This window comes from Dendrobates tinctorius, unplaced genomic scaffold, assembly GCF_039654945.1.
Source record: "Dendrobates tinctorius isolate UK_male_01 unplaced genomic scaffold, ASM3965494v1 ptg000028l, whole genome shotgun sequence".
Lineage (NCBI taxonomy): Eukaryota > Metazoa > Chordata > Amphibia > Anura > Dendrobatidae > Dendrobates > Dendrobates tinctorius.
Genome location: NW_027361696.1, coordinates 5,834,649 through 5,862,476, shown reverse-complemented (window position 1 = coordinate 5,862,476; position 27,828 = coordinate 5,834,649). Strand labels below are relative to the sequence as shown.

The 27,828-nt window shown below is 45.7% G+C and overlaps 1 protein-coding gene and 1 long non-coding RNA gene across 7 annotated transcripts in view; one reads left to right on the top strand and one right to left on the bottom strand.

Annotated features, from left to right (window-relative positions):
* Positions 1–27,828, top strand: part of LOC141085046 (protein CEPU-1-like) — a 1,055,154-nt gene that overhangs the window by 145,987 nt on the left and 881,339 nt on the right. The gene's annotated exons all lie outside the window — the stretch shown is intronic.
* Positions 6–27,497, bottom strand: LOC141085045 (uncharacterized). The gene is made up of 3 exons (XR_012231202.1): positions 26,174–27,497; positions 19,704–20,064; positions 6–685 (listed from the first exon to the last, which is right to left on the bottom strand). It is a non-coding gene; the product is annotated as an uncharacterized lncRNA (long non-coding RNA).

Here is a 27,828-nt window from a genome sequence, read left to right as displayed (position 1 = left end):
TGTGCAAGAGACCTTACAAAGATAATACTATACTTCCTGAAATAAGTAAAAAGGTGAATCAATTGTCACTAAAATTAATTCAATCTGAACAAACTGTGAAAAAAGGCAAAAAGACAGGGGCTTCTGCTTACCAGATTATATGAGTAGAAATTTATTCACAAAATAATTGTGGGGGAATCTGTAAGCAAAAAGCACCTATGTGAAGATCATAAGCGGTTATAATGTGTCCCACAAATAGTGTGTATTTAAAGAAATTCTTACCCCAATAAAGTCACAAAAGGATCCCCAAAATAGCACTAGGGAAATGGTGTAGAAAACCGCCAGTGGAAATGCGCCCTAATAGATCAGTGAGCGCGTGCGCTCTTTTATAGTGTCATATCCGGACATGGGGAGCTGATAATTGCATACAGCGAAGCGTGGAATACCGCCCACCGGAAGGACGTCACTAAGACTGCCTAGGAACGGTAGTATACAGTGAAGCGCTCATATGGAACGCAAACAAAAGAAACCATGTGCGGCGCTGACCGGAAGTGCGTCGCACAGGCAATTCAGAGACGGAAGTGCTCAGTGAAGCTCTCATATAGAGCGTAAACAGGAAGAAAGTTGTGCAGGAGACAATCCAAAGTCAATAATGTGAGAAAGCCCATTTTGAAATGTAGTGCCCAAGAGAGAATCATGGCGCGACCTAAAAAATATCAAAACAAACATATTTAATAATGATTATTCATATTAATACATAATATATCACCTCTTATGAGATATAATGAAGTAATGAAGTGTCTGCTGAGCCGTGTATCTAATCCTATCCTGTGTGATACAGTCTACTGAGCCGTGTATCTAATCCTATTGTGTGATACAGTCTGCTGAGCCATTTATCTGATCCTATCCTGTGTGATACTGTCTGCTGAGCCGTGTATCTAATCCTATCCTGTGTGTTACTGTCTGCTGGGCCGTGTATCTAATCCTATCCTGTGTGATACAGTCTGCTGAGCCGTGTATCTAATCCTATCCTGTGTGATACAGTCTGCTGAACTATGTATCTAATCCTATCCTGTGTGATTCAGTCTGCTGAGCCGTGTATCTAATCCTATCCTGTGTAATACAGTCTGCTGAGCCGTGTATCTAATCCTATCCTGTGTGATACTAGGCTCCCCCTGCAGTCTGTGTCAGAGGGTGGTTTGTGTCGGCACGGTACTAAATTGTGTTATCCCCAGCTTTACAGAAGGACGACAACACCATAGAATGGCAGACACGGTACCGTATAGGGAATGTGCCTCTGACTGCGGAGTCCCTAGGAGAAAGCTAGAAGGAAACTGTGCAGTGCCCATTTCCCCCCTCCCACTACTCCCCAGGTGATGCCATAATTGGGACCCCCCAACTGACCAACGGGAAGAAAGAGGAAGGTGCGGCCGGCCACACCCTCAGGGGTTAAATTCAGGTGCCTGGGGTCTGTGACTTCCTCTTTCTCCCCGACTGACCCTTGGAAGCTATTGTGAGGACCCCACAGAGCCACCATGTCTGACCCCATGATTGAGGCTTTGCGGCAGAGAGCAGCACAGGAAGGTGAGCAAATGTTAAAAGCCCTTATAGCCGGCATTAGTGCTCACCTCCCTGTGCCCTCTCATTCCCTATCAGCGCCGCGGGCTTCCCCTAACTCTAGTCCCCCTGACCTCTCCCCAGGGCTTCCTCTCAGTCGAGCCATCCTATGGACCCACCTTCAACATCATCCGGTCCCTTCTGCTGCGGCTTCCCCCTCCGGCACTGCAGTCCGGGAGGGTAGGTGCTCCACTCGGTCCTCCCGCCCTCCAGAGCTCCTTTGTTTGTCTAGTCCGGCTGCACGCTCGCCCCCCCTGCTATCGCACCACGGCCACTTTGTTTTGTCTTCTCTCAGGTGGATGGCGGAGGCTGGCGGTTGCTGCGGCGCCCGCGTTGCAGTCCCGGATGTCTTGTGCCTGGGCCCCTGCGACTTCCACTGACATCGCAGCGAGGCCCGGAAGACCCCGCCCACTTCCTCTCAGAGCGGAGTTCTCGCCTTTTGATACTCAATAGCGGTTTTCCCGTTTTGTACTCCCTCTTGGTTCTCCCTCATGACTCTCCCTCCTGTTCTCCTTCCTGATTATCCCTCCTGGATTTCCCTTCTGGCTCTCCCTCCTCGTTTTCCCTTCTGGATCTCCCTCACAGCTCTCCCTTCTGTTTCTCCTCCCTGATTCTAATCACAACTCTCCCTAATGGCTCTCTCTCCTTGATCTCCCTCATGGCTCTCGCTTCTGGTTCTCCTTCGTTTTCTCTCCTCGATCACCGGGCGGCACGGTGGCTTAGTGGTTAAGCCACTGTTGTCCTTGGTGGGTTCGAATCCCACCAAGGACAACATCTGCAAGGAGTTTGTATGTTCTCCCCGTGTTTGCGTGGGTTTCCTCCGGGTACTCCGGTTTCCTCCCACATTCTAAAGACATACTGATAGGGAATTTAGATTGTGAGCCCCATCGGGGACAGTGATGAAAATATGTGCAAACTGTAAAGCGCTGCGGAATATAATAGCGCTATATAAAAAAAAAATAAAGATTATTAAAAAGAAAGATTATTAAAGATCTCCCTCATGGCTTTCCATTTTTTTTCTCCTTCATGGATCTCCCTAATGGCCCCCTCTCCTGGTTTTCCCTTTTGGTTCTCCCTCAGGGCTTTCCCTCCTGGTTCTTTCTCACAGATCTCCCTTCTGGAGCTCCCTCATAGCTCTCCCTTCTAGTTCTTTCTCATGGTTCTCCGCCCTGGATTTCCCTTACAAATCTCTCCTGGATCTCCCACACGGTTCTCACTCCTGGTTCTCCCTAATGGCTCTGTATCCAGGTTTCCCTCACTGTTCTCCCTCCTGGTTTTACCTTCTGGTTCTTCCTCCTGGTTCTCCCCCACCTGGTTCTCCCTCACGGCTCTCCTTCTGGTTCTCCCTTCTCATTGTCCTTCCTGGTGTCATGGTTAGGACATGGTTAATGTCCTGGTTTCTCGGTTAATTTTGCTGGCCTCCCTTTGGATCTGGGAGGAGTATTTATACTCACTCCAGACTAGGATTCCCTGTCAGCTATACTGTTATTCTGGCTGTGTGTCTGACCCCCTGGTGTGCGTGTATATGCATTGCTTGTTTGATTCCCGTGTATGACCCGGTCTGTCCCCTCACGCTGTTCTCTGTCTCACGTTTTGGTATTATTGTCTTCTCCGGTTCTGACCTCCTGGCTTGGCTATTGTTACTCCGTTACCGTTTGCCCCTATTGTACCGTCTATTACCCGTTCTGGTTTTCTGATCTATTGCTACGTCCTGACTATCCACTCTGTCTAAACCCTTTGGTACTGTCCTGCTATCTCGTGCTTTGACCCCGGCTTGATCTGGTTTCCGTCCCTGTCTATGCCCCTTGGTAACTTGTCCCATAGTTACCTTTCTAGGAGTTTCCCTGCAGCTCCTAGCTCTGTGGAGCTTAGGCCAGGCCCCAGCAGTCACATGCTTCAGGTCCTGATAGTCTGAAACACGCATCGTCACTGCTGCTGCTCTGCTCCACAGGTATCTTTGAGCACTGTTTTTGTACTCAGGACATGCACACTGGCTCAGTGAGCAAGTGCAGTGCGGTGTTCCTGACACCTGGTTCTTCCTTTGGGTTCTCCCTTCTGGTTACCCCTCCTTGTTTTCCTTCCTCGTTTTCCCTCCTGGTTCTCTCTCCTGGTTCTCCCACCTGGTTCTCCCTTCTTGTTCTCCCTCCTAGTTCTTCCTCCTTGTTTTTCCCCCTGGTTCTCCCTTTTGGTTCTCCCTCCTCTTTCTTCCTTCTGGTTCTGGTTCTCCCTCCTGGTTCTCTCTTTTGATTCTCCCTCCTGGTTCTCTTTCACAGCTCTCTCTTCTGGTTCTCCCTCATGGCTCTCCCTTCAAGTTTTTCTGTATGGCTCTCTCACGGTACTCCATAATGGCTCCCCCTCCTGGATTTCCCTCATGGTTCTTCCTCCAGTTTCTTACTCCTGGTTCTCTCACATGGCTTTACTTTCTGGTTGTTCCACTTTGTTGTCCCTCCTGATTCTTCCTCCTGGTTCTCCCTCTTGGTTCTCTCTCATGGCTCTCCCTTCTGGTTCTCCTTCCTGATTCTTTCTCCTGGCTCTCCATTTTGGTTCTCCCTTCTGATTCTCCCTACTGGTTCTCCCTCCTGGTTTTTCCTCCTGGTTCTCACTTTTGGTTCTCCTTCTTGGTTCTCCCTCCTGAATCTCCCTCACAGCTATGCCTCCTGGTTCTCCTTCCTCATTCTCCCTTCTGTTTCTTCCTCCTGGATCTCCCTTACCGCTTTCCCTTCTGGATCTTCCTCACTGTTCTTCCTCCTTGTTCTCCGTCATGGTTCTCACTAATAAGTCAGTGTCCTTGTTCACGGTTCTACCTCCTGGTTCTCCCTCCTGGTTCTCCCTCCTGGTTCTCCCTCCTGATTCTCCCTCTTGGTTCTCTCTCATGGTTCTCCCTCCTCGTCTCTCCTGGTTCTCACTCTTGGTGCTCCCACTTGATTCTCTCTCACTGCTCTCCCATATGATTCTTCCTTCTGGTTCTCCCTTTTGGTTCTCCCTCCTCATTCTCCCTCCTGGTTCTACTTTTTGATTCTCCTTCTTGGTTCTCCCTCCTGGACCTCCCTCACATCTCTCCCTCCTGGTTCCCTCTCACAGCTCTCCTCTTCTGGTTCTCCCTCCTGGACCTCCCTTACTACTCTCCCTCCTGAATCTTCCTTACAGTTCTCCCTCCTTGTTCGCCCTCATGGTTCTCCCTAATTGCTCCGTCTCCTTGTTCTCGCTCACGGTTTTTCCTCCTGGTTCTCCCTAATTGGTTATCTCTCATGGCTCTCCCTTTTGGTTCTCCCTCCACATTGTCCCTCCTGGTTCTCCCTCTTGGTTCTGTCGCATGGCTCTCCCTTCTGGTTCTCCCTCTTTTTTTGTCTCTCCTGGTTCTCCCTCTTGGTGCTCCCTCTTGATTCTCTCTCACAGCTCTCCCTTCTTGTTCTTCCTCCTGGTTCTCCCTCCTCGTTCTCTCTTTGGTTAAGGCCCTGTTTGATAATGATTAGAGTCTCTCAGGATGAACTTTTTATTACCCTTATTATACGTTGTGTGTATTCTGCTTGGATGAGGACTGTGGGTTTGATGCTGTTTTCTCCTAATTATCTGTCATTTAGGAGCCTGCCGCTATACTGTTTAATATCCTTGGCCTTGTGCAGTCATACACACCCGTATTTCATTTAGGTGTAAAGGAACCAATGAATCCTCTTCTCTGTAGGAGTTACTTTATATTTAAGATCCTGGCTGAGAAATAAAGGGGGCAAAATGCCGCAGGGACGCTAATGCGCTGATCTCATGTGGTTATCACTTCTATAGTGCGCAAGCAAATGCACAGTGGGGACGATGAACATTCACAACACCGGGAGGAGTCACATTCAGCACTGGAAAAGGGGAGAGTGCCCAAATATCACACCACTTACTAGGTCTGCTTCCTGATAAATACCTGTGTGTTTGTATGTAAAATGTCTGTATGTACTGTATATACGTGTGTGTGTGTGTGTGTATATAATGTGTGTGTATCTATACTGTATATGTGTGTGTATAAAATGTGTGTATGTTGTGAGGTAGCGCTGTCATTCACATAGGGGATTCTCGCCTAGCCGCCACAAAACCAGATCCGGCACGGGTTTTCCATAAAACCATTATAGTCCATGCGGTTTATTCAGCATCATAAACCCACAGCAGTAACATAACGTTCATATCAGCATAGCGTCCTTGACAGCGCTTCTCTCTGTCCTCCCTGTGGTCACACAGGTTGCATACACAGGCTCTTCAGCCTCATAGTTATCTCACCCACGTCAGGGTTTCCTCATGGCTGTTTCTCCATGCTGCAGACATCCATTCCCTCCAGGGAATCATCAGGCACGTGCAGCCATTACACACAGCCACTCCACATGCTGTTAGCCAGGAGACACATTTCCCAGCGGGACCTTTCACAACGGACCAACCAGGTCCCTGCATTCACCCCATGTGACCTACCCTGGCCACCTTATATGGTCCGTAGCCACGCCCACCGGGTCACGTGGCTATGACCTCATCACAGGTCCTTGAACCCTTCACACACACTTTGCAACAGCGTTCTTAAACACACCCCCTGGGTGGGTTTGTAGGTAACTGGGCTCGCCCATCTCCCCAGCTACCTGGAGTCTTCTTCCGGACACATTGACAAAACACGTCAGCTGTATCACTGCTGATCAACACACACATCAGTCTCCATCTCAAGGCCACCCACCTTGAGATACATAATAGTCATTCATGACTCTGCCATTCATCCTCTCTCCTCGGACCTCAACACAGCGCCCCCTAGCGGACACAGTGGCCACTACACCACATACATACCTCCCCCTCTGTTCAAACCTGTGGGGTTGAACACACAGCATAACCCCAGGATCTCGAGACCGGGCACTCACTACAACTTGCCCCCCAGGTTGAGAGAACCGTCTCCATCTGTCATACGGTCTCATTCCTACGTTAGGCCTCCCCCGCCCCCAGCGGTCAGAATATCGGCCCTGGTCTTTGGCCCTCCAGTCACAGCCTGTCTGCGTCATCAGACTCTGTTTAGTCACCACATTCCTCTCCCTGTTTGTTCCGTTTCCCGACCAGCTCCCCCGGTCAGTACGGTCATAAGTCTTAGCTACGCCCACTGTCTGGCCTGAGTCTGACTCATTCAGCGTCTCACAGGAACTACGGTCTCTCATCGTCATCCTGCCAGTCGAACTACCACTTGCTGACATTCTTCGGCCATCTGCCATGTCTCTTCTTGGAGGAACCGTTCGGGTTCTTACATCTTGGGGTGAAGGCGGCTGCCACCTGGTATTCCGTACCTCTTTATTGATTCGCCGACGGTCCCGCCTCAACTGCTCAATCTTTTGCAGGTACCCCACTCAATACTCCACCGAGCATCCGAAAGTCTCTCAGGCTCTCCACGGAGCCAACCACCATGATGGGAATCCTACCCACTTCACTGGATACCTGGCCTTCATCATCAGGAGGGATCCTCACCCTCACCACACCAGAGATATTGACAAGGTCTTGCATTACCTTCCCGAGTCTTCCAACGATTCTCCCAGAGCTTTGCGTACCGGAACCACATCTTTTCGCAAACCCAGCCGATCCATAGCCTCCTTCGCTAACTCCGCCTGACCAGCTGTTTGGCGTGGAGACATTGTAAATGCATCTCTTTCAGGACAGCTACCCGGTTTTCTGTATCTTCCCTGGCTGATATTATCACCAACTGCCGAGTCTCAGGTGCCCAGTGCACCTTACACGCCTTGACCGCCACTTTGAAAGCCTCATGTACACCTTCCTCCGCACAGGCTTCTTTCATGTCTTCGGGTACCTCGATTACAGATTTGAAGGTCGTGGTCTTGCTCTCTTCCTGGACAGAAGACTCTGGCTTTACCACGGACACTTCCCTCACTACAGTTGACCCGACCAGGTGACTGTCTTCTTCAGTCCTTAGCTCACAAACTTCACAAGAGTTTACCTCTTCATGACCCTTTGCCACGATTGGTACTGGCAGTTCCGTCTTGTCACTCGCGCTCACCCGCGGTAAGTCTTCGTCCAACTTCCTCTCCTGCCGAAGATCTCTTACAGTTTCTTTGAGTTCTTCCATCTCTTCCCTAAGGGTCTTGTTCACACTTTGCCAGGTGGACAGGTAACCTCTGAGCTCCAAGACTTCTTTCTCGAGCTCCTCGACCATGTGCTCGGCCGTTTGTCTCAAGACTCTTTCTCGTTTAACATGTTCTTCCACCTCGTCTCTGAGGGCCTTATTCAGTCCTTGCCACGTTACCATGTGACCTTTGAGCTCAGAGACTTCTTTTTCTAGCTCCTCTATTCTGTGCTCCCTGTCTCTTTCAGAGCCACAGTCACCCCCAGAGTCTTAGTCACCCCGACCTGCCGAGCAACCTCTCCAGTTACCCATTAACCGTGCGAATACTCCAGCCGTCTCCTCGACCAGGTCAACGTCAGTCCTGTCACGAGATGTCAGGTCCGTCCGTTGGGCCGATGTACTCCTTTTTCCGGTCACTTCTACCTCTGACCTCTTCACGTCATGAGCCGTCACCGTCTTAGTATCGGTTAGCCCAACCGTAGGAACGGCTCCACCCTCCAGGGATTTGTCATCAAACCTGACAAAGTCCCGGCCCAACTCCAAGGCATGCACTAAGTCTGGTGGTATACTGCCAACTTGGCACTCACTGCCTCTGATCCCCTCAAACATTACACTGTCTACCGCACAGTTCACCGTTACCCCATGTTTACAGCGAACCTGGACCATTTTCTCAGTCAGACAGAAAGTGAGAGGAGTTCCTACCAGAGTCACCTGACTCTTTGAGTCCAACCGTCCCGAGATTCCTTCCTGGTGCAGCATCACAGTACACACTTGCGGCCAGTCATCAACTGGTAAGAATATCCCACATTCTGGAAACAACATACAGGAACACTGCGATTCCTCTATTGCCACACCGGCCCCTTTCTGGACCCCAATTGGGGTCACCACCCACCTCTGGGACTCCACCTCTTTTTGGGCTACCACTCCGATTTGGGACTCCACCCCTTTTGGGCTACCATCCCGATTTGGGACTCCACCCCCTTTTGGGCTATCACCCCGATTTGGGACTCCACCCCCTTTTGGGCTATCACCCCGATTTGGGCCACCGCCCCCTTTCGGGATTTCCCCATGTCCGTTATACCGGTTTTCTCAGACCACAGTTCACACCACACAGTTTATGTCTCTTACGATACCACACACGTCCTTGTTGGCACCATCACAGCTCCTGCTGTCACCGATCTTCGACACCACCGGCTGCCGTTCACAAACAGCTGCTGGTGTCACCTTCGTAACCCCGCCGAGTTACCGGATGCCGCTTGTCCCCTTCGTAACCCCGCCGAGTTACCGGAAGCCCCTTGTCACCTTCTTGACTCCCACTGAGCCACCGCAGGCTGAGTGGAGAAAAGAAAAAAACACACCACACAAAACTCACGTGTCCTGTCTGTGTGCTATTCAGGACGTTCCGTCTCTGCCTGAGACCGTCCAACACACAGGGCGCACCGGGTGCGATTCAGGGAGCGACCCTCCTCCCAGGGTCTCCCCACACACCGGCCTCACCAGGTCCAGGGGCTCGGCAGGTGCTCTTCCGCCTGAGACTACCCAACACTCGCGCCTCACCAGGTCCAAGGTCATACCACGTACTCCTGGGATCTGATTCTTTCTCCTAGAATCTCCCAACACTGTCCCTCCAGGACTTTTCTCACTGAACCCTCCAGGTACACAGTCTTACTCACTGACCCAGGTCAGTACCACACGAACACCTGTCCGTTACCTGTGTCGGCCACACAGGTCCTCGGGTACCTCTTCTCCGCAGAGGCACCCTAGCAATCACCAGTCTCTTTCTCCTGGGGAAGCGGACGCACTGGGCTCACCGATCCGGACAGTGCCTTACTCACTAGGCCGCCCCACGGTTCCAGAACCACAGCCGGACAGTGGCGTCCCCAAATGCAGGCCGTCGCAGGCTCTGCGCACACACATGGCCGGTCAGCATATTACACGGCTTTCTCGAACTTCAGCCCTCATGGCTCAGCGTTGCCCTTAGCCACCGAATTTTGCAGTCCTCTTCCATTGCTCCCAGCAACAAGGCTACAATATTGCCCTTTGCAATCTCCACCAATTGTGAGGTAGCGCTGTCATTCACATAGGGGATTCTCGCCTAGCCGCCACAAAACCAGATCCGGCACGGGTTTTCCATAAAACCATTATAGTCCATGCGGTTTATTCAGCATCATAAACCCACAGCAGTAACATAACGTTCATATCAGCATAGCGTCCTTGACAGAGTTTCTCTCTGTCCTCCCTGTGGTCACACAGGTTGCATACACAGGCTCTTCAGCCTCATAGTTATCTCACCCACGTCAGGGTTTCTTCATGGCTGTTTCTCCATGCTGCAGACATCCATTCCCTCCAGGGAACCAGGGAATCATCAGGCACGTGCAGCCATTACACAGCCACTCCACAAGCTGTTAGCCAGGCGACACATTTCCCAGCGGGACCTTTCACAGCGGACCAACCAGGTCCCTGCATTCACCCCATGTGACCTACCCTGGCCACCTTATATGGTCCGTTGCCACACCCACCGGGTCACATGGCTATGACCTCATCACAGGTCCTTGAACCCTTCACACACACTTTGCAACAGCGTTTTTAAACACACCCCCCTGGGTGGGTTTGTAGGTAACTGGGTACGCTCGTCTCCCCAGATACCTGGAGACTTCTCCCCGACACATTGACACAACACGTCAGCAGTATCACTGCTGATCAACACACATCAGTCTTCATCTCAAGGCCACCCACCTTGAGATACTTAATGGTCATTCATGACTCTGCCATTCATCCTCTCTCCTCGGACCTCTACACTGCTCCCCCTAGCGGACACAATGGTCACTACACCACATAGTGTGTGCATGTACTGTTTATCTATACTGTATATGTGTGCGTATATAATGTGTGTGTATGTATCTATACTGTATGTGTGTGTATATAATGTGTGTATGTATATCTATACTGTATATATGTGTGTATTGTGACAGGGTCACTGGCACAGTGTACGAGGGGAGACATGTGTCACTGCGCATGTTGGCGTCAGTGGTATGAAACCAGGATATTTTTTCTCCAGCACACTAAGTGTTGGGATGGTTAAAGTAAGCTGCATATATGGGCTGGTTTTATGTGAGCACTCATAGAGAGGGCATATCTCTTCCTACAGCCGACACCAGCGGGTGTACTAGCAGGACCTTCGGTGATGACACAATCATGTGATCATCACATGGTCCTGATTAAATACCTGGACATGTGAGACAGTGGATGTGGTGTCTTGGGAGAGGAAGTTCTCCCACGTAGCTCCAAGGTGGAATGGAAGACATTGCCTGGTGCCGGCAGGTTGAGACCTGCAGAGGAAAGGACTCTGTTACTTTTTATTTGTTTTCAGTTTTTTTTTCCCCTTAACCAGAAAGGCTCTGTTTTGTTTGTGAACCCAGCCTTGGTGTATGCTGCCTCCAATAAATAAACCAGCAGGTGTTTCACCACCAAAGTGTTCCGTGTATACCTGAAGAAGCAGCTAAGCGAGTCAACCCCTCACACGTGGTGTTTCGAATGCAGGCAGCGTTCCAGGAACACGCATAGAGATTAAGGACAACTGCATGTCCCAGGTTAAATCCGCCATCCAGCACAAGACGTCCGTCAGCATGGAAGACCTATTAAAACACCTGGTCCAGTCGCAGCATCAGCAGCAAGAGACCAACAGGCTGTTGCTACAGCAGAGCCAGCAGGAACAGTGGCAGCAGATCTAGCTGCTGGTGACCGCCATCCAGGGCAGTACGAGCGCCCCAACCCCAAGTCTGGCAGATGACGCCCACATCCGGAAGGCAGTAAGATGAGCCTTACAAAAAAATGAACCCCTGGGAAGATGTTGAAGCCTTTTTGACTGTGTTTATATGGGTAGCTGAGCATGAGAGGCTACCGCCAGAACAGTAGGCAGAGGTGCTGGCCCCCTATTTGACAGGTGAACCCCAAAAAGCATATTATGACTTAGCCATCCAGGATGCCAAAGAGTATGGAAAACTGAGATTCTCGCATGCCTGGGAGTGACAATGTTTGTAAGGGCTCAGCGAGTCCACCTCTGGGCGTATGCTGGCGACAAACCCCCACGCTCCCAGATGTTTGATTTGTTGCACCTGGTTCAAAAGTGGCTGCAGCCAGAGACTTCCACTCTGGCCCAAATGATTGAGCGTGTAGTCATGGACAGGTTCGTCCACTCCTTCCCCAGGCCAATACAGACCTGGGTTGCCCAGGGCAACCCCCGGAATGCAGATGACTTGGTCGGCCTGGTGGTGGATAAATTCCTCCGGAAACCGTACTTCATACTAGGACACCCAAAAGGGGGCGGGCTCACTTCGGAGGGTGGCTTGACCCACAACTGAAAGGCATCCCAACCCTGCTGAGGGGTCACCTAAGGCCTCTTTCACACATCAGTTTTTTGCCATCAGTCACAATCCGTCGTTTTGTGAAAAAAACAGATCCAGCAAATGATGATGCTGGATCCGATTTTTTTCTCATAGACTTGTATTAGTGACGGATGGCCGCACGTTTCATCCATTGTTCGACGGATCTGTTGGAAATTCTTTGTCCGTCGGCCGGAGACAACGGACATAGGAACGTTTTTTGTGTACGTCGAAAAGACAGACAGCGACAGATCCAGCGCCATCCGTTGTTGGCTATAATGGAAGCCTATGGGCACAGGATCCGTCGCTGTCCGTCTGTTTTTTTTAAAACTGAGCATGCCTGGAAAATTTCTCTCTCTCTCTATTTTGGAACTTATGGGGAAAGGGGACTGCACAGAGTGTCTCGGTGAAAAGCCAGGCCCCTCTGGAGGTGGCTCCGACTAAATAAAAGATGGGGGAGTTTCCCTTATGTGCCCTTGCAAGAGAGGAGGGTGAGACGGTGCCAAAGGACCCCGGCTTCCCTGACTTAGAGGTGCACAATGAGAACTTTGGGACTGCTCAGCTTCGAGACCTCACATTGAAGTATGCTTTTGAAGATGTCACTGTATGTAATGGGGTTGCTCAAGAGCCAGGGGCTAACACAAGGTTCCCTCATTTTGCTGTGACTAACGAGCTACATAATCGGTGACTAAACTGAGGGGAGGAAAAATTGTGGAACTGCTAGTTCTGACATCGTACCGGCGGAGGGTTCTAGATATGGCCCATGCACATACAGTATACTGGGTGGTCATCTAGTGGTAGAGAAAACCCAGGGGAGAATACTGCAGAGATTTTATTGACCAGGTTATTACCGCAAGATTCTAGATTACTGTAGGTTTTGCCCTACCTGCCACATAACTGCCTATTTGTCTCACTTCAGAAGCCCCTTAGCCCCATTGCCGGTGATTAAAATTCCCTTCGAGAGAATCGCTATGGACTTGGTGGGTCCAGTTGTCAAGTCGGCATGAGGCCATCAATACATTTTGGTGGTTATGGATTACGTGACCTGGTAGCCCGAAGCAGTGCCTCTGAGGATCTTGTCAGCTAAGAGAGAGCTGGTACACATTGCCCTGACCAGTTTGCTCAAGGAAATTTTGACAGATCAGGGAACACCGTTTACGAGCAAAGTGATGCGGGAGCTATGCAGAGTCCTCCAGATCACTCAGCTGCGAACCTCTGTGTACCATCCGCAGACCGATGGCCTGGTGGAGCGCTTCAACAAGACCTTGAAGGCCATGCTCAAGAGGGTCGTTGATAAGGACAGTCAAGACTGGGACTATCTGCTCCCGTTCTTGCTTTTCTCCATTAGGGAAGTTCCACAGGCATCCACGAGGTTCTCGCCATTTGAGCTTCTGTACGGCCAACATCTACGAGGGCTCCTGGACGTCGCCAAGGAAACCTGGGAAGCCGAGGTCACGCCACACTGAATCGTGATAGAGCATGTCACCCAGCTGCAGGAGAGAATGGCTCACGTAATGCCCATCTTGAAGGAACATCTGCTCCAGGCGCAGGAGGCCCAAGCCAGGGTGTACAATCGGTCAGCAAGGATGAGGCAGTTCCAGCCCGATGACCACATGCTAGTACTCATACCAACGGTGGAGTGCAAGTTCCTCGCCAAGTGGCAAGGCCCATATGAAGTCGTGGAGAAAGTTGGGGACGTGAATTATAAGGTACACTAGCCAGATCTCAGGGAGCCATACCAGGTATATCATGTGAACCAGCTCAAACCCTGGCGGGACGGTGATCCACTGGAAGCTCCTTGCCTTGGGGCCCGTCCCGAAGCCAAGGTCGAGGAGGTCGTGATTGCAGAGATATTAACACCGGCCCAGAAGCAGCAGTGTCAAGAGCTGTTGCAGCAAAACCGTGATCTATTCTCGGAATTGCCAGGGCGCACACAAGTTGTGGAGCACCACATCCTAACAGAACTGCATGCAAGATCATCTCCAAGGAGGTGAAGAGAATTCTAGACCTCGGGGTGATAGAGACAACAATAAATGGCTGGTCAATTCCCATCGTCCTTGTACCGAAGCCCAACGGCGAGTGGCAGTTTTGTAATGATTACCGCAGGCTCAATGAGGTGTCTAGCTTTGATGGATACCCGATGCACCATGTGGATGGACTCATTGAGCGACTGGGACCCACAAGGTACATCACAACCCTCGACCTGACAAGGGTACTGGCAGATCCCCATGTCCCAGAGTGCCAAGGACCCTGTCACATATTCCCCCTCTCAGCCCAAAGCCGGGGGTTTTGGCACCTTCAGACACTAAACAGGGAATTCTGGAGAGAGCATCCGCATTGCCATGTAACTTTCCTGGCCTATGGTCTACATGGAAACTGAAGTCTTGAAGGGCTAAGAACCACCTAGTCAACTTGGCGATCTTACCCTTCCTCTCTCTTACCATGTCCAGGTATTTAACCAGGACCATGTAATGATCATATGATTGTGACATCACCGTAGGTCCTGCTAGTATACCTGCTGGTGTCGGCTGCAGGAAGAGATATGGGTGCTCACCTAAAACCAGCTTATGTATGCAGCTTAGTTTAACCATCCCAACACTTAGTGTGTTGGAGGAAAAATATCCTGGTTTCCTAACACTGACGCCAACATGCACCGTGACACATGTCTCCCCTTGTACACTGTGCCAGTGACCCTGTCACAGTGTATATAACGTGTGTGTATGTATATCTATACTGTATATGTGTGTGTATATGTGTGTATGTATATCTATACTGTATATGTGTGTATATACTGTGTGTGTATCTATACTGTATATGTGTGTATATATAATGTGTGTATGTATATCTATACTGTATATGTGTGTGTATAAAATGTTTATGTGTATATGTACAGTATATCTACACTATAAACACTTCATGGAAATAGTTTTTACTCATAAATGACAACCTGAAGAAAGTTAATACATGGTATCATCACAGTACTGAGTAAAATAAATAAATGGAAAATTGCGGGATAATCGTACAATTAGGAAATATATAGGAAAAGAAAGATGATCAAAAATATCCCAAACGGTATATGGAAAATACAAATACAATTTGTTGAATAAATAAATACAGGATAAATGAAGAATAGTGGGGGACAAAGATCCAATCCAATTTGCACATGAAGGGAAACAAAAGAACACACCAGTGGGAGGGGGGAGAAGAAATGAATGTAAATAACATTCAGTTACTAGCTACAAGTGTATGCTCTCATATATATTACACAGCTCCCAATAGGCCTATGTAATACACCGAATCAGGCATTGTATAGTAGTTGTATAAAAGACAATTTTGTAATGAAAGAGTAAATTCTTTACCTGATCAGGTTTAGAAGGCAGCCCACCCAGTGTGTTCACCCGACGCGCGTTTCGGCGTAATGGCCTTTCTCCGAAACGTGCATCGGGGTGAACACACTGGGTGGGCTGCCTTCTAAACCTGGGCTGCCTTCTAAACCTGATCAGGTAAAGAATTAACTCTTTCATTACAGAATTGTCTTTTATACAACTACTATACAATGCCTGATTCGGTGTATTACATAGGCCTATTGGGAGCTGTGCAATATATATGAGAGCATACACTTGTAGCTAGTAATTGAATGTTATTTACATTCATTTATTCTCCCCCCTCCCACTGGTGTGTTCTTTTGATTCCCTACATGTGCAAATTGGCTTGGATCTTTGTCCCCCACTATTCTCCATTTATCCTGTATTAATATTTATTCAATAAATTGTATTTGTATTTTCCATATACCGTTTGGGATTTTTTTTCATCGTCTTTCTTTTCCTATATATTTAGTATATCTATACTGTATTTGTGTGTGTGTATACTGTGTGTATGTGTACTGTATTTGTGTAAATGTATATCTATACTGTATATGTGTGTGTATAATGTGTGTATATCTATACTGTATTTGTGTGTGTATATGTGTGTGTATGTATATCTATACTGTATTTGTGTGTGTATAATGTGTGTATGTATATCTTTACTGTATGTGTGTGTATATAATGTGTGTATATGTATAGCTACACTGTATATATGTGTGTGTATATAATGTGTGTTTATGTATATATTGTATATGTGTGTATATAATGTGTGTTTATATAATGTGTATATATATCTATACAGTATGTGTGTGTATATAATGTGTGTATGTATATCTATATATGTGTATGTATATAATGTGTTTATCAATATCTATATTGTATATGTGTGTATATGTATGTGTATGTATATCTGTACTGTATATGTGTGCGTATATAATGTGTGTGTATCTATACTGTATATGTGTGTATATAATGTGCATGTATTTATATCTATACTCTATGTGTGTGTGTATAAAATGTGTGTGTATATGTGTATGTATATCTATATTGTATATGTGTGTGTGTGTATAAAATGTGTTTGTATGTATGTACACTACCGTTCAAAAGTTTATGGTCACTTAGAAATTTCCTTATTTTGCAAAGAAAAGCACAGTTTTTTCCATTGAAGCTAACATTAAACGATTCGGAAATACACTCTATACATTGTTAATGTGGTAAATGACTATTCTAGCTGCAAACGGCTGGTTTGTAATGCAATATCTTCATAGTATAGAGGCCCTTTTTCAATAACCATCACTCCAGTGTTCTTATGGTTGTTTGTGTTTGCTAACTGTAAGAAGGCTAATGGATGGTTAGAATACCCTTGAAAACCCTTGTGCAAGTATGTTAGCACAGCTGAAAACAGTTTGGCTGATTAGAGAAGCTATAAACCTGACCTTCCTTTGAGCTAGTTAAGAATCTGGAGCATTACATTTGTTGGTTCCATTAAACTCTCAAAATGGCCAGAAAAAAAGAACTTTCATGTGAAACTAGACAGTCTATTCTTGTTCTTAGAAATGAAGTCTATTCCATGCGAGAAATTGTCAAGAAACTGAAGATTTCCTACAAAGGTGTGTACTACTCCCTGTAGAGGAGACCACAAACAGGCTCTAACCAGAGTAGAAAGAGAAGTGGGAGGCCCCGCTGCACAACTGAGCAACAAGTACATTAGAGTCTGTAGTTTGAGAAATCGACGCCTCACAGGTCCTCAACTGGCAGCTTCATTAAATAGTACACTCAAAATGCTAGTGTCAACGTCTACAGTGAAGAAGGGACTCCGAGATGCTGGGCTTCAGGGCAGAGTGGCAAAGAAAAAGCCATATTTGAGACTGGCTAATAAAAGGAAAAGATTAATACGGGCAAAAGAACACAGACATTGGACAGAGGAAGATTGGAAAAAAGTGTTATGGACAGACGAATCCAAGTTTGAGGTGTTTGGATCACACAGACGAATATTTGTGAGATGCAGAACAACTGAAAAGATGCTGGCAGAGTGCCTGATGCCATCTGTCAAGCATGGTGGAGGTAATATGATGGTCTGGGGTTGCTTTGGTGCTGGTAAAGTGGGAGATTTGTACAAGGTAAAAGGGATTTTGAGTAAGGGATGCTATCACTCCATTTTGCAACGTCATGCCATACCCTGTGGCAGCGCTTGATTGGAACCTATTTTATCCTACAACAAGACAATGACCCAAAGCACTCCTCCAAATTATCCAAGAACTATTTAGGGAAAAAGCAGGCAGCTGGTATTCTATCTGTAATGGAGTGGCCAGCTCAGTCACCAGATCTCAACCCTATTGAGCTGTTGTGGGAGCAGCTTGACCGTATGGTATGCAAAAAGTGGCCATCAAGCCAAACCAACTTGTGGGAGGGGCTCCTGGAAGCATGGGGTGAAAATTCTCCAGATTACGTCAGCAAATTAACTGCTAGAATGCCACAGGTCTGCAATGCTGTAATTGCTGCAAAGGGAGCATTCTTTGACGAAATCAAAGTTTGAAGGAGAAAATTATTTCACATAAAAATCTTTTTTTCGAACCTTGTCAATGTTTGGACTAGAATTTAAATTCATTTGGCAACTCATTTGATTAATAAAAGTATGAGTTCATATGGAAAACACAAAATTGTCTGGGTGACCCCAAACTTTTGAACGGTGGTGTATATACTGTATATGTGTGTATATAATGTGTGCATATACTGTAAATGTGTGTATGTATGTAAATCTATACTGTATATGTGTGTGTATATGTCTATGTATGTGTGTATGTTTATCTATACTGTATATTTGTGTGTATATAATGTGTGTGTATGTATATCTATGCTGTATATGTGTGTTTTCTTATTGTGGAAGGTCAGCTCACTTATCTGCTCTCCCGAGGTAGACACAGAAACACTTTAGGTTAAAGTCTCTGGGTGGTTTATTACTTCATAAACTATAAAGCCAAAATAGTAACAGAAACAGCCTTTCTGGCACAAATGAAAATAAAAAGTCCATACAAACTCCTTCCCAGTTTGGCTACCGCCTTCTGGGACAAACACGCATGGCAGCTCTCACATGAGCTTCAGTCTGGAGGCTTCCTTACTGTGAAACAACACAGATGAAAAAAAACCAACACTGGTTGAACATTTACCTCCCTCCAACCACACCCTGGAGGGGGAGCTGCACTGTACTGTGAGTTGGGGAGCTGCACTGTAATCACCATAGTAAGACGTAAACTTCTTCGCCTCCCGAAGAAGCAGTGCGAAACGCGCGTCGGGGTAGAGGGACGTCTAGGCATCTCCACTGGCACATTTAGGTATGGAACAGTCTAGCCTTTATTTTATTCATGCTTTATATTTTGGCCTCTAATGGGGGTTATATTATAGAGGGCACTACAGAGTTTACGTCTTACTATGGTGATTATGGTTCATTTATTTCTAGCTTGACACTCACTGTGGGTAATTTTGTCTTATAAAGCTGCGTTTTTTGCGCAGTAATACAAACCCTTCTAACGGTGCAGCTTAATAAATGTAATCTAATTTTTGATAATAATGGTATAACGGTAGTGGTTTTTGTCCCTCCTGTGTAACCCTACATTGGTGGGTGGTTACTATTGATGCCACAATGTGGGATTCCACGGACTATAGTCCCTCTTCTATTTTCATGTTCCAGCACTTCTACTGTGTATATTTGTGTGTAATTTTGTATTTTCATGTCTAATAAAATTTACAAATTTTAAAGAAATATACATCATTGTGTGGGGTCAACGTTTATTATGTTGTTACCACAAAAGTAAGAACTATACTGTGTGTGTGGAGGGGGGCTGAATTATACTATGTGCGTGTGGATGGAGCAGCACTATACTGTGTGTGGAGGGGGGCTGCATTATACTGTGTGTGTGTGGCTGCCGTATACTCTGAGGTTGGCTGCATTATACTCTGTCAAGGACCATGGGAAGTGCATTTTACGATATGGGACCTGCATTATACTGTATCGAGGACTATCAGTCCCCATCATTCTTAGCCGGTGTAAAGAAACTTGGGAACAAGTGTCGAATGGCTTCAATGCTGTCGATCACGCTCGTGTAACAGCCTGAACTCTGCACTTGTAAATGCAACCGAAATGTTTGTCTGATGTGGAATATGTGAGCATTTGGGGCCCCATTTTAAACTTTTGCCCAGGGCCCCACTTTCTCTAAATCCAGACATTAGGACAGGTTGGACTTCTCTTGGCTATTTTCTTCCTGTCCTGGCAATTTTATACGGTACCTCCGGTAACGACAGGTTGGACCGCTCTGGGCATGGCCTCCAGTCCTGGAGTTTGTATTCTGGTGAGGACAGGTTGGACTTCTCTTGGCTATTTTCTTCCAGTCCTGGTAGTTTTATACCTCTGGTAAGGACAGGTTGGACTGCTCTGGGCATGGCCTCCAGTCCTAGCAGTTTGTAGTTCTGGTGAGGACAGGTTAGATTTCTCTTGCCTATTTTCTTCCGGTCCTGGTAGATTTATACCTCCAGTAAGGACAGGTTGGACTTCTCTAGGCTTGTACTCTCTGGTCCTGGCAGTTTTGTACCTCGGTTGTGAACAGGTTGGGCTTGTTCTCTCTGGTTCTGGCAGTTGTGTAGCCCTGGTCTGTGGAGGACACAGAAATAGAAGTGAGCATCACTTTAATAACCTTCTCAGTGAGATGACCTCTGTCCATGTACCTCACACTGAGGAGGCCTCATTCTGTTCTGTGTCTCCTACTCTTCATGAATCTCTTCCTACCTCTTTTGCCGTGCTCAGCGGATTTGCTCATGGGAATTAACATATGGCTGTTTCATTTGTAAGTGGTATAGGCAGTGCGCACATTTAATAATTAAACTCTCTGTATTTCTTGCTTATGTCAGACACCCTGGAGCAAGATGAGACTAGAGGATGCAATCTCGCAGCAGGGCAAGTTAGAAATCCAAGTGCAACCCTGGTATAAGGATTGTGGTTGCCGCAACGAACCCTTCCATGTTGCAGCAGAAGGGTTCATCAGTCCTCCCCACGAGTGCGGTCGCTTTACTTTACATGCTTATTCTTCTGACTCTTAATTGTTAAAACCTTTAGGATCTTCTCCATCTGGCAATTTACTGTTTAATTTCTTGCAGTTTACAGATTTTTATGACCTCTAGTATAGAATATACGTACACTGTAGCAAAATTGCCCCTTACCCCTCTCTGGACAACATGGGGTTAAACCTGATGTCTGCTCTGAAGCATGGAGAGTTTTTTGCTTTGTTGCTGGCTCAGCACATATCCCTGGGATATTATCAGAACCTCAAAAATGAGGATGGTAAATCCACAAAATTCAGGGAGTAATGTGAGAAGATTACATTGTAGAGCCTTCATGTCAGACAACATCCCACATATTAGACGACATCACACATCTCAGATGACGTCACACATATCAAACAACCTCCCCATATCAGACGACATCCCTCATATCAGACGACCATCCCCCTTGTCAGACATTGACCCTCATGTCAAATTTTGTCACCATATCAGACGTTGCCCTCCTTGTCAGACGTTATCCCCCTTGTCAGACGACATCCCACATCGGACAACGTCCCCCACATCTGTCATATCAGACGACATCCCCACTATAAGACTTTGTCCTCCATGTTAGATGACATCCCCCATATCAGACGTTGTCCCTAATTTGAGATGACATCCCCCATATCAGATGTTGTCCCCCCATATCAGATGACATCCCCATATCAGATGAGATCCCCATATCAGAAGACATCCCCCATATCAGACGTTGTTCCCTATATCAGACATTGTACCTCATATCAGTCATTGTCCCCGATGTCAGACGACAACCCCCATATCAGATGACATCCCCATATCAGATGACTTCCCCATAGCAAACAACATCCCCCACATCAGGCGTCGTTCCCTATATCAGATGACATACCCTATATCAGACGTCCCTCATATTAGAGGACATCCCCCATATGAGATGTCCCCCATATCAGACATCCCCCATATCAGAAATCCCCCATAACAGACGACGTCCCCCACATCAGATGACATCCCCCACATCAGATGACATCCCCCACATCAGACTAACTGTACATGATAACACAGGCCCCACTCTCATACATAAGAAAAAAGGACACAGGACACCGAGTTCTAAGTTTGGCATAAAATGGCTGTGGCGTTTATGTTGAGTTACTCAACAACCAATTTTATTTCATCATAACTATTAAAACCATTAAAGATCTCCATCACTGAATAAAATTATTACTCTCTTGACCTAATCCTCCCTAAAACAGGGAGATTATCTCACAAATAAATGACACGACAATACAGTGAAATACTTTTAACAGGGTGGGAGGAAGGGATCTTGAAATCTTCTTGAGGTAAACTGAGGTAACTGTCTCACACAGCTGATTATATAACAAGTTCTTCCTGCTCATACTCTGTCAGCCAATCAAAACAGGTTCAAAAAAAGAGCGGGAAGCCAAATCTGCCTGACAACAGGGAACCTGCTCATGAAATATCACAGCTTACTGAAAAATTAACTCTTTGTAAACCAGAGCTTAACAAACCAACTGAACACCATAAAATTAATAGTTATGGGAGCCGCGTTATCATGCGACCCCCCTTGTATTCACTAAGGGGAGGGCGTTCATGATAACACAGGCCCCACTCTCATACATAAGAAAAAAGGACACAGGACACCGAGTTCTAAGTTTGGCATAAAATGGTCGTGGCGTTTATTTTGAGTTACTTAACAACCAATTTTATTTCATCATAACCAATAAAACCATTATATATCTCCATATCTCCATCACTGAATAAAATTATTACTCTCATGACCCAATCCTCCCTAAAACAGGGAGATTATCCACATGCCATGCATATTAATGCATGCTCCCCCCAAAACGCCACAGCCATTTTTCGATGATGTCCTGGAAAACCAATTTAAAGATGTCTAGGCCAACATATGAAAGGTGCACAAGGTCCCTTCTGTACATACCGGGGAACTTTTCTTCCAAGTCGATGTGTCTGTAAGAAAATCCGTCAATCAAAACCATAAACTTCTGCATACTCCTGTTAACCCTTTTTCTTATTTTTTCAACAAACAACATATTGTATTCTGCCCATAACAATCTAGGGACAATTTCTGAAAATACAAAAAATGATTTAAACAATTCCATTTTTAGTAAACTCAAATCCTTCCTCATGAAGGCTAATAAATCGAGTGTGTTAACTTTACCTAAATTGTTACCCTCTAAATGCAAAATTATTAAATCAGGATATGGATGACTCTTTGACAGCTGTTGCATACATCCAACCAAATTCTTCCATAACATTCCTCTTCTGCTAAACCAAAAAATGTGGAGGGAAGAAGTATTAAATGAGAGATTCTCTATATAGCACCGCATCATCGCCGTTTTTTCGGCCCAATAAATATACGAGTGTCCGATGATCCCACAATTAGTGGACCTACAAAATGAATAAGATGTTAGCATTCATATAAATTTGGCCGAACATACAATGTGAACCTTTTTGATTCCCACCTTCCAATTTTCATTATATTATTGTCTTGTAAACCCAACCTAGCCGCTTCCGTTGCTGCTCCAATACGAAAAGAGTATGACGTGATTTTAACATTTTTCAAACCCAATTGGACCAGACATTTTTTAAAAATAAAATTAAATTGAAAAAGCAGTCACCGGTTTACCATTGCGGTGAATGAAAAATGGACCTTCTAAACTCATGCTAAGCCATCTCTTCACATTCGAGACTGGACAAATGACTGAATCTGAGATTGCAGATAAACTAACTGAAGCTCCTTATCCTAACTGATCTGTTTTTGACTTCTTTATAAGTAAAACGACAAAGGATTCAAATACCTTTATATCCTTCATTAACAGGCCAGAAGGTGAATTTTTTGACCGAGAAACTATTTCCCCAACACTAAGAGCTGCAAAAAATGCTAATGTAAATGTTGTTGAAAACAAACAACTTTCTTCAAAATTGTCGCAAACCGATGGGAGAGACACGCAAATGTCTTTTAGCAAGCGAAATGATGTGTGACGACGATCATCCTGTTTAAAATTAGCCCTTCTGAATCCTTTTAAAAATTGTTTCATCAAAAAATCGTCATACAACGGTTTCTTGCCCAAAGTTGAAACACCAGCAATGTGTTTTGCTAACGCTGAATAAGACAGACCATTCAAAACCAAATGCTCTGCAAATTTCAGAGCTGTTTCTTCCTTAGCTTCGTTATATGAGTAACTGTTTGCTGTGCAAAATCTTATCCATACATTCCAAGCGCCCGAATACTCGGACCAGGTTGTTGTTTTTTGTTTGTTTTTTTTAGCCAAGACTTTCCAATAAAATATTGAATTAGACCTGTACTATGTCCCATATATTCTCTGGGCAAATTGTTCCTTCTTTGTCGGCTCCGGGAACATGCTCCAAAAACTTTGACCACTGGCGGTGACAAATAAGTTTAGCACAAGCATTAATTAACTCATTTGAAAATGATGCTTTCAACCAGATATTTCACTCCATTCAGGCAAGAACTAACGGCCTAAGAATCTAGTTAGCCCATCTGTTTTTATCCGAAAATGTATTTAACATAAAAACCAAACCTTGGTTGTTAGAACAAAATAATATACGCTTATTGCAAAGGCTAGGTCCCAACAAAAGAATGGCTACATATATGGCGAAAAGATCTAAAATTGCTCCCTTCTTAATAATATTACTGTAAGACCAAAAACTAGGCCATCTGTTTGACGACCAGTGCGATTTAAAAGATAAACCAAAACCTTCTGATTCGTCCGTAACAATATACAAATCCAAATCTTCGGCAAATACAAACGAGGTCTGCCACATTGTCTTGCCATTAAATTTAGATAGGAAACGACAACCAAGTTTTCAGATCCTCCTTAAGCTCGCTACCTAATCTTAGATGTGAATTAGGTGCAAGGTTACCTGCTGTGGCATCGTATAGCCTTCTTGAAAAAACCCTACCCATGGGTATGATTTTTAAGGCAAAGTTCAAGGAACCTAATAACGACTGCAAATTTTTTCAATAAAACTTTTTCCTTCGACAAAAAACAGATTAATCATATAACAAATTTGGTCAATCTTTTCAGCAGGGAGAGAGCATGTCATAGATTCAGAATCTATAAGAATACCCAAAAATTCCAAAGAATGCTCACAAACTTTCACAAATTTATCCATCAAAGCAAAACAAACGTCAGAATCTCTGGGACCAATAAACAAGAAATCATCAAGATAATGCACTACTACGCCACCTTTTGATTTGGACTCCACTACCCATTGAAGAAAAGTTGAAAACGTCTCAAAATAATAACAAGATAATGAAAAAACCCCATAGGGAGACATTTAACAAAAAACAAATTATCTTTAAAACAAACACCAAGGGAATTGAAATCACTCGGATCAACTGGTAACAACCTGAACGCAGCTTTTATGTCAGATTTTGCTAGCAATGACTTGTGACCAAAACTTTGCAGAAACTCCACTTCAACATCAAACGAAGTGTACTTCAATGAACAAATTTCCGCATCCACTTCATCGTTTAGGGAACCTCCCATGGGATACGATAAGTGATGAATCAATCTAAACGAACCCACCTCTTTTTTAGGAACTAAACCCAAGGGAGAGACCCTGAAATTATCAAACAGAGGAGAGTCAAATGGGCCCTCTACTCTACCTGCTTCAATCTCTTTTAATATTTTTTCCTCGACTATCATTGGATAATCTAACGTTGATTGCAAATTGTTCCATTGTTTACAACCAGTACCTGAAAATGTTGGAACAAAAATTCCGTTACAGAAACCATTTTTTAGCATGTAACTACTCTCCGTGTCTGCGTACATTTCTAACCATGGGACCATATTTTGTAACTTCACTGGAGTCAGCGCTCTTTGAAAGTGCATCTTTATTGGGTCCTTGTTGACCATTTTGTGACTGACGTTTGAAGCATCTAAACATTGCATGTGTACTCCTGCAAAACGAGCACTCATGGCGAAAATGACAGTTTGCAGCCCACTTACAGCTTGATTCATTGAATGCAAAAACACCCCTTTTTTACTAGGTGTAGACATATTCTGCTTATATGATGGGAACTTCTGGAGCAACATCAAAATTAGCCATAATCCCAGGTCTTTTTTACCCCATGATAGGTTAGGGTGCATGGGTAATTTTTGACGAACTGCTTCGTCATATTGTAACCATGACATGCCCCCAAAGTTCCGATATGCATCCAAAATTGAATCTAAATGCTGAAACCGCCCTGAACATAACAAAGGGTGTTTTTCACCCAGTACAGCAGCATAGATAGCAAATGCCTGAAGCCAATTATTAAATGACCTCTGAATAACCACCCGTTTCTTTTCTTCCGGTTCATCTTCTCTTCTCTTTCATATCTATGATATTGTTCTTTAATTGACGGTAAAAGGGAGAAAATATCAATGTATTCCCCATGCCAAATTTATTCTTTTACTGACATATTAATATGGAAACCAAGTGGGGACATCTCACATGACAAAGATTCTTTTAACAGGACTTCTAGCAGTTTTTACAACTACTCTGCTGCTGGCTGCAAACCTCAGGAGGGCGTAACACTGGGGCTGTTCCTGCAGACATACATTCACTTAACACTTCTTTAACCAAACACTTCAAATTAGCATACAATGGGGTAGATAAAGGGACATTAAAAATCTCACCCCTCTGATCCTGTGTGTCGATCGGGTCCAAGGAAGCTTTGGCACTCAAGCCTGTCACGGCAGGCGAATGCTGCTGAGGAGATGATTCCTGGCATACTTCGGTATCCATTGCCGTTGAGACTGCTCTCCATGATAAAGCAGCAGCGACAGCCTCGCTATCTTCATTTGCACAGACTGCTGCTGAACGCTGCCTGGCTTGCACTGGGATTCCCTGGGCCGCTGCAGCTCTTTTACGTCTGCCACGGCTAGATGTCTCCGGTAAGTTCAAATTCACCGCTGTTTCCCCGGGTGCTCCTCCCCGTCGCCTCACTGACGTGCCGGCGTCTGTGTCTGATGACGTGGACCGGCTTCGCTGGAGATCTTGCGTTGCCTCATAAGTAACTGCTGAACTAGTGAATCCATCTCCATCCTGCTTATCTTGAAATCTTCTTGAGGTAAACTGAGGTAACTGTCTCACACAGCTGATTATATAACAAGTTCTTCCTGCTCATACTCTGTCAGCCAATCAAAACAGGTTCAAAAAAAGCGGGAAGCCAAATCTGCCTGACAACAGGGAACCTGCTCATGAAATATCACAGCTTACTGAAACATTAACTCTTTGTAAACCAGAGCTTAACAAACCAACTGAACACCATCAAATTAATAGTTATGGGAGCCGCGTTATCATGCGACCCCCCCCTTGTATTCACTAAGGGGAGGGCGTTCATTAGGCTTTCCACCTTTATTTTCCCTGGTTGATCGTCTTTTGTTTGCTGTTCATGTTCTTCCTAGAGAGGATCGTTTATTTCTCGTTACGGATAGGAGCGTGACCTCACATTTGATGCAAAACTTTCACCGAATGTTGGAGGAATTGTGATTGGATAGGATTGTAGATGTGTAGATGTAGACACATGATATCTGGCTAATCTGCAATGGCAACAAGAGGGAGCATTGCTTGTCAGTGTGGGGCTCATTGAAGGTTGCTGTGGCCTATGAACCGCTCAGGACCTGCACAGGTGATGATAGGACCTGACCGGTAGGTGCAGCCGTGTTCCTGTCAGGTCCATCCGTCTGCTGATGTCCATCCGTCTGCTGATGTCCATTCCTGGTTTCTTCCTCACGAGCTCTTGAATTTCACCTTTTTCTGCAGCTGCTCTTCTTTCTGCTTCTTATTCCACTATGTGCCTGGGATAATGGCCGTGCACCGCTAATTTCTGTTTATTTCGCTGGCTGCAGTGACTTCTCAGTTTTTGTGCATAATTCCCGTTGTCTGTATTTTCCAGTCTCTGATTAAAGAAAAATCAACCTCAATTACCGGCGTCGCTGCTTCCATCCGCCCTGGTCAGACTCGAGTGCTGTTTGGTTTGATTTTAATTCTGGTCTTCCTGTGTGTGGGAGTGGGGGGGGGGTAAATGGAGGCGCATCGCTCCATGTAAGTGTTGCTGGTGTTTCTGTGCTGCTTGTGATTTGTGGCCTCCACAATGTATAGCGGTATCTGGGAGATACCTCCTGGCCTGCTCCTGTGTCGCTGTCCGTGCACATGACAAAAAATGTGATCTATCCGGCATCGGATCTATAAGTATGAATGTGCCTCTTCAGAGTCTCTGCTTTTCCTTGTTGATGGTCAATCACTTGGTCCATTTAACGGACATTTAATAAATTCATGGTAGAGTATA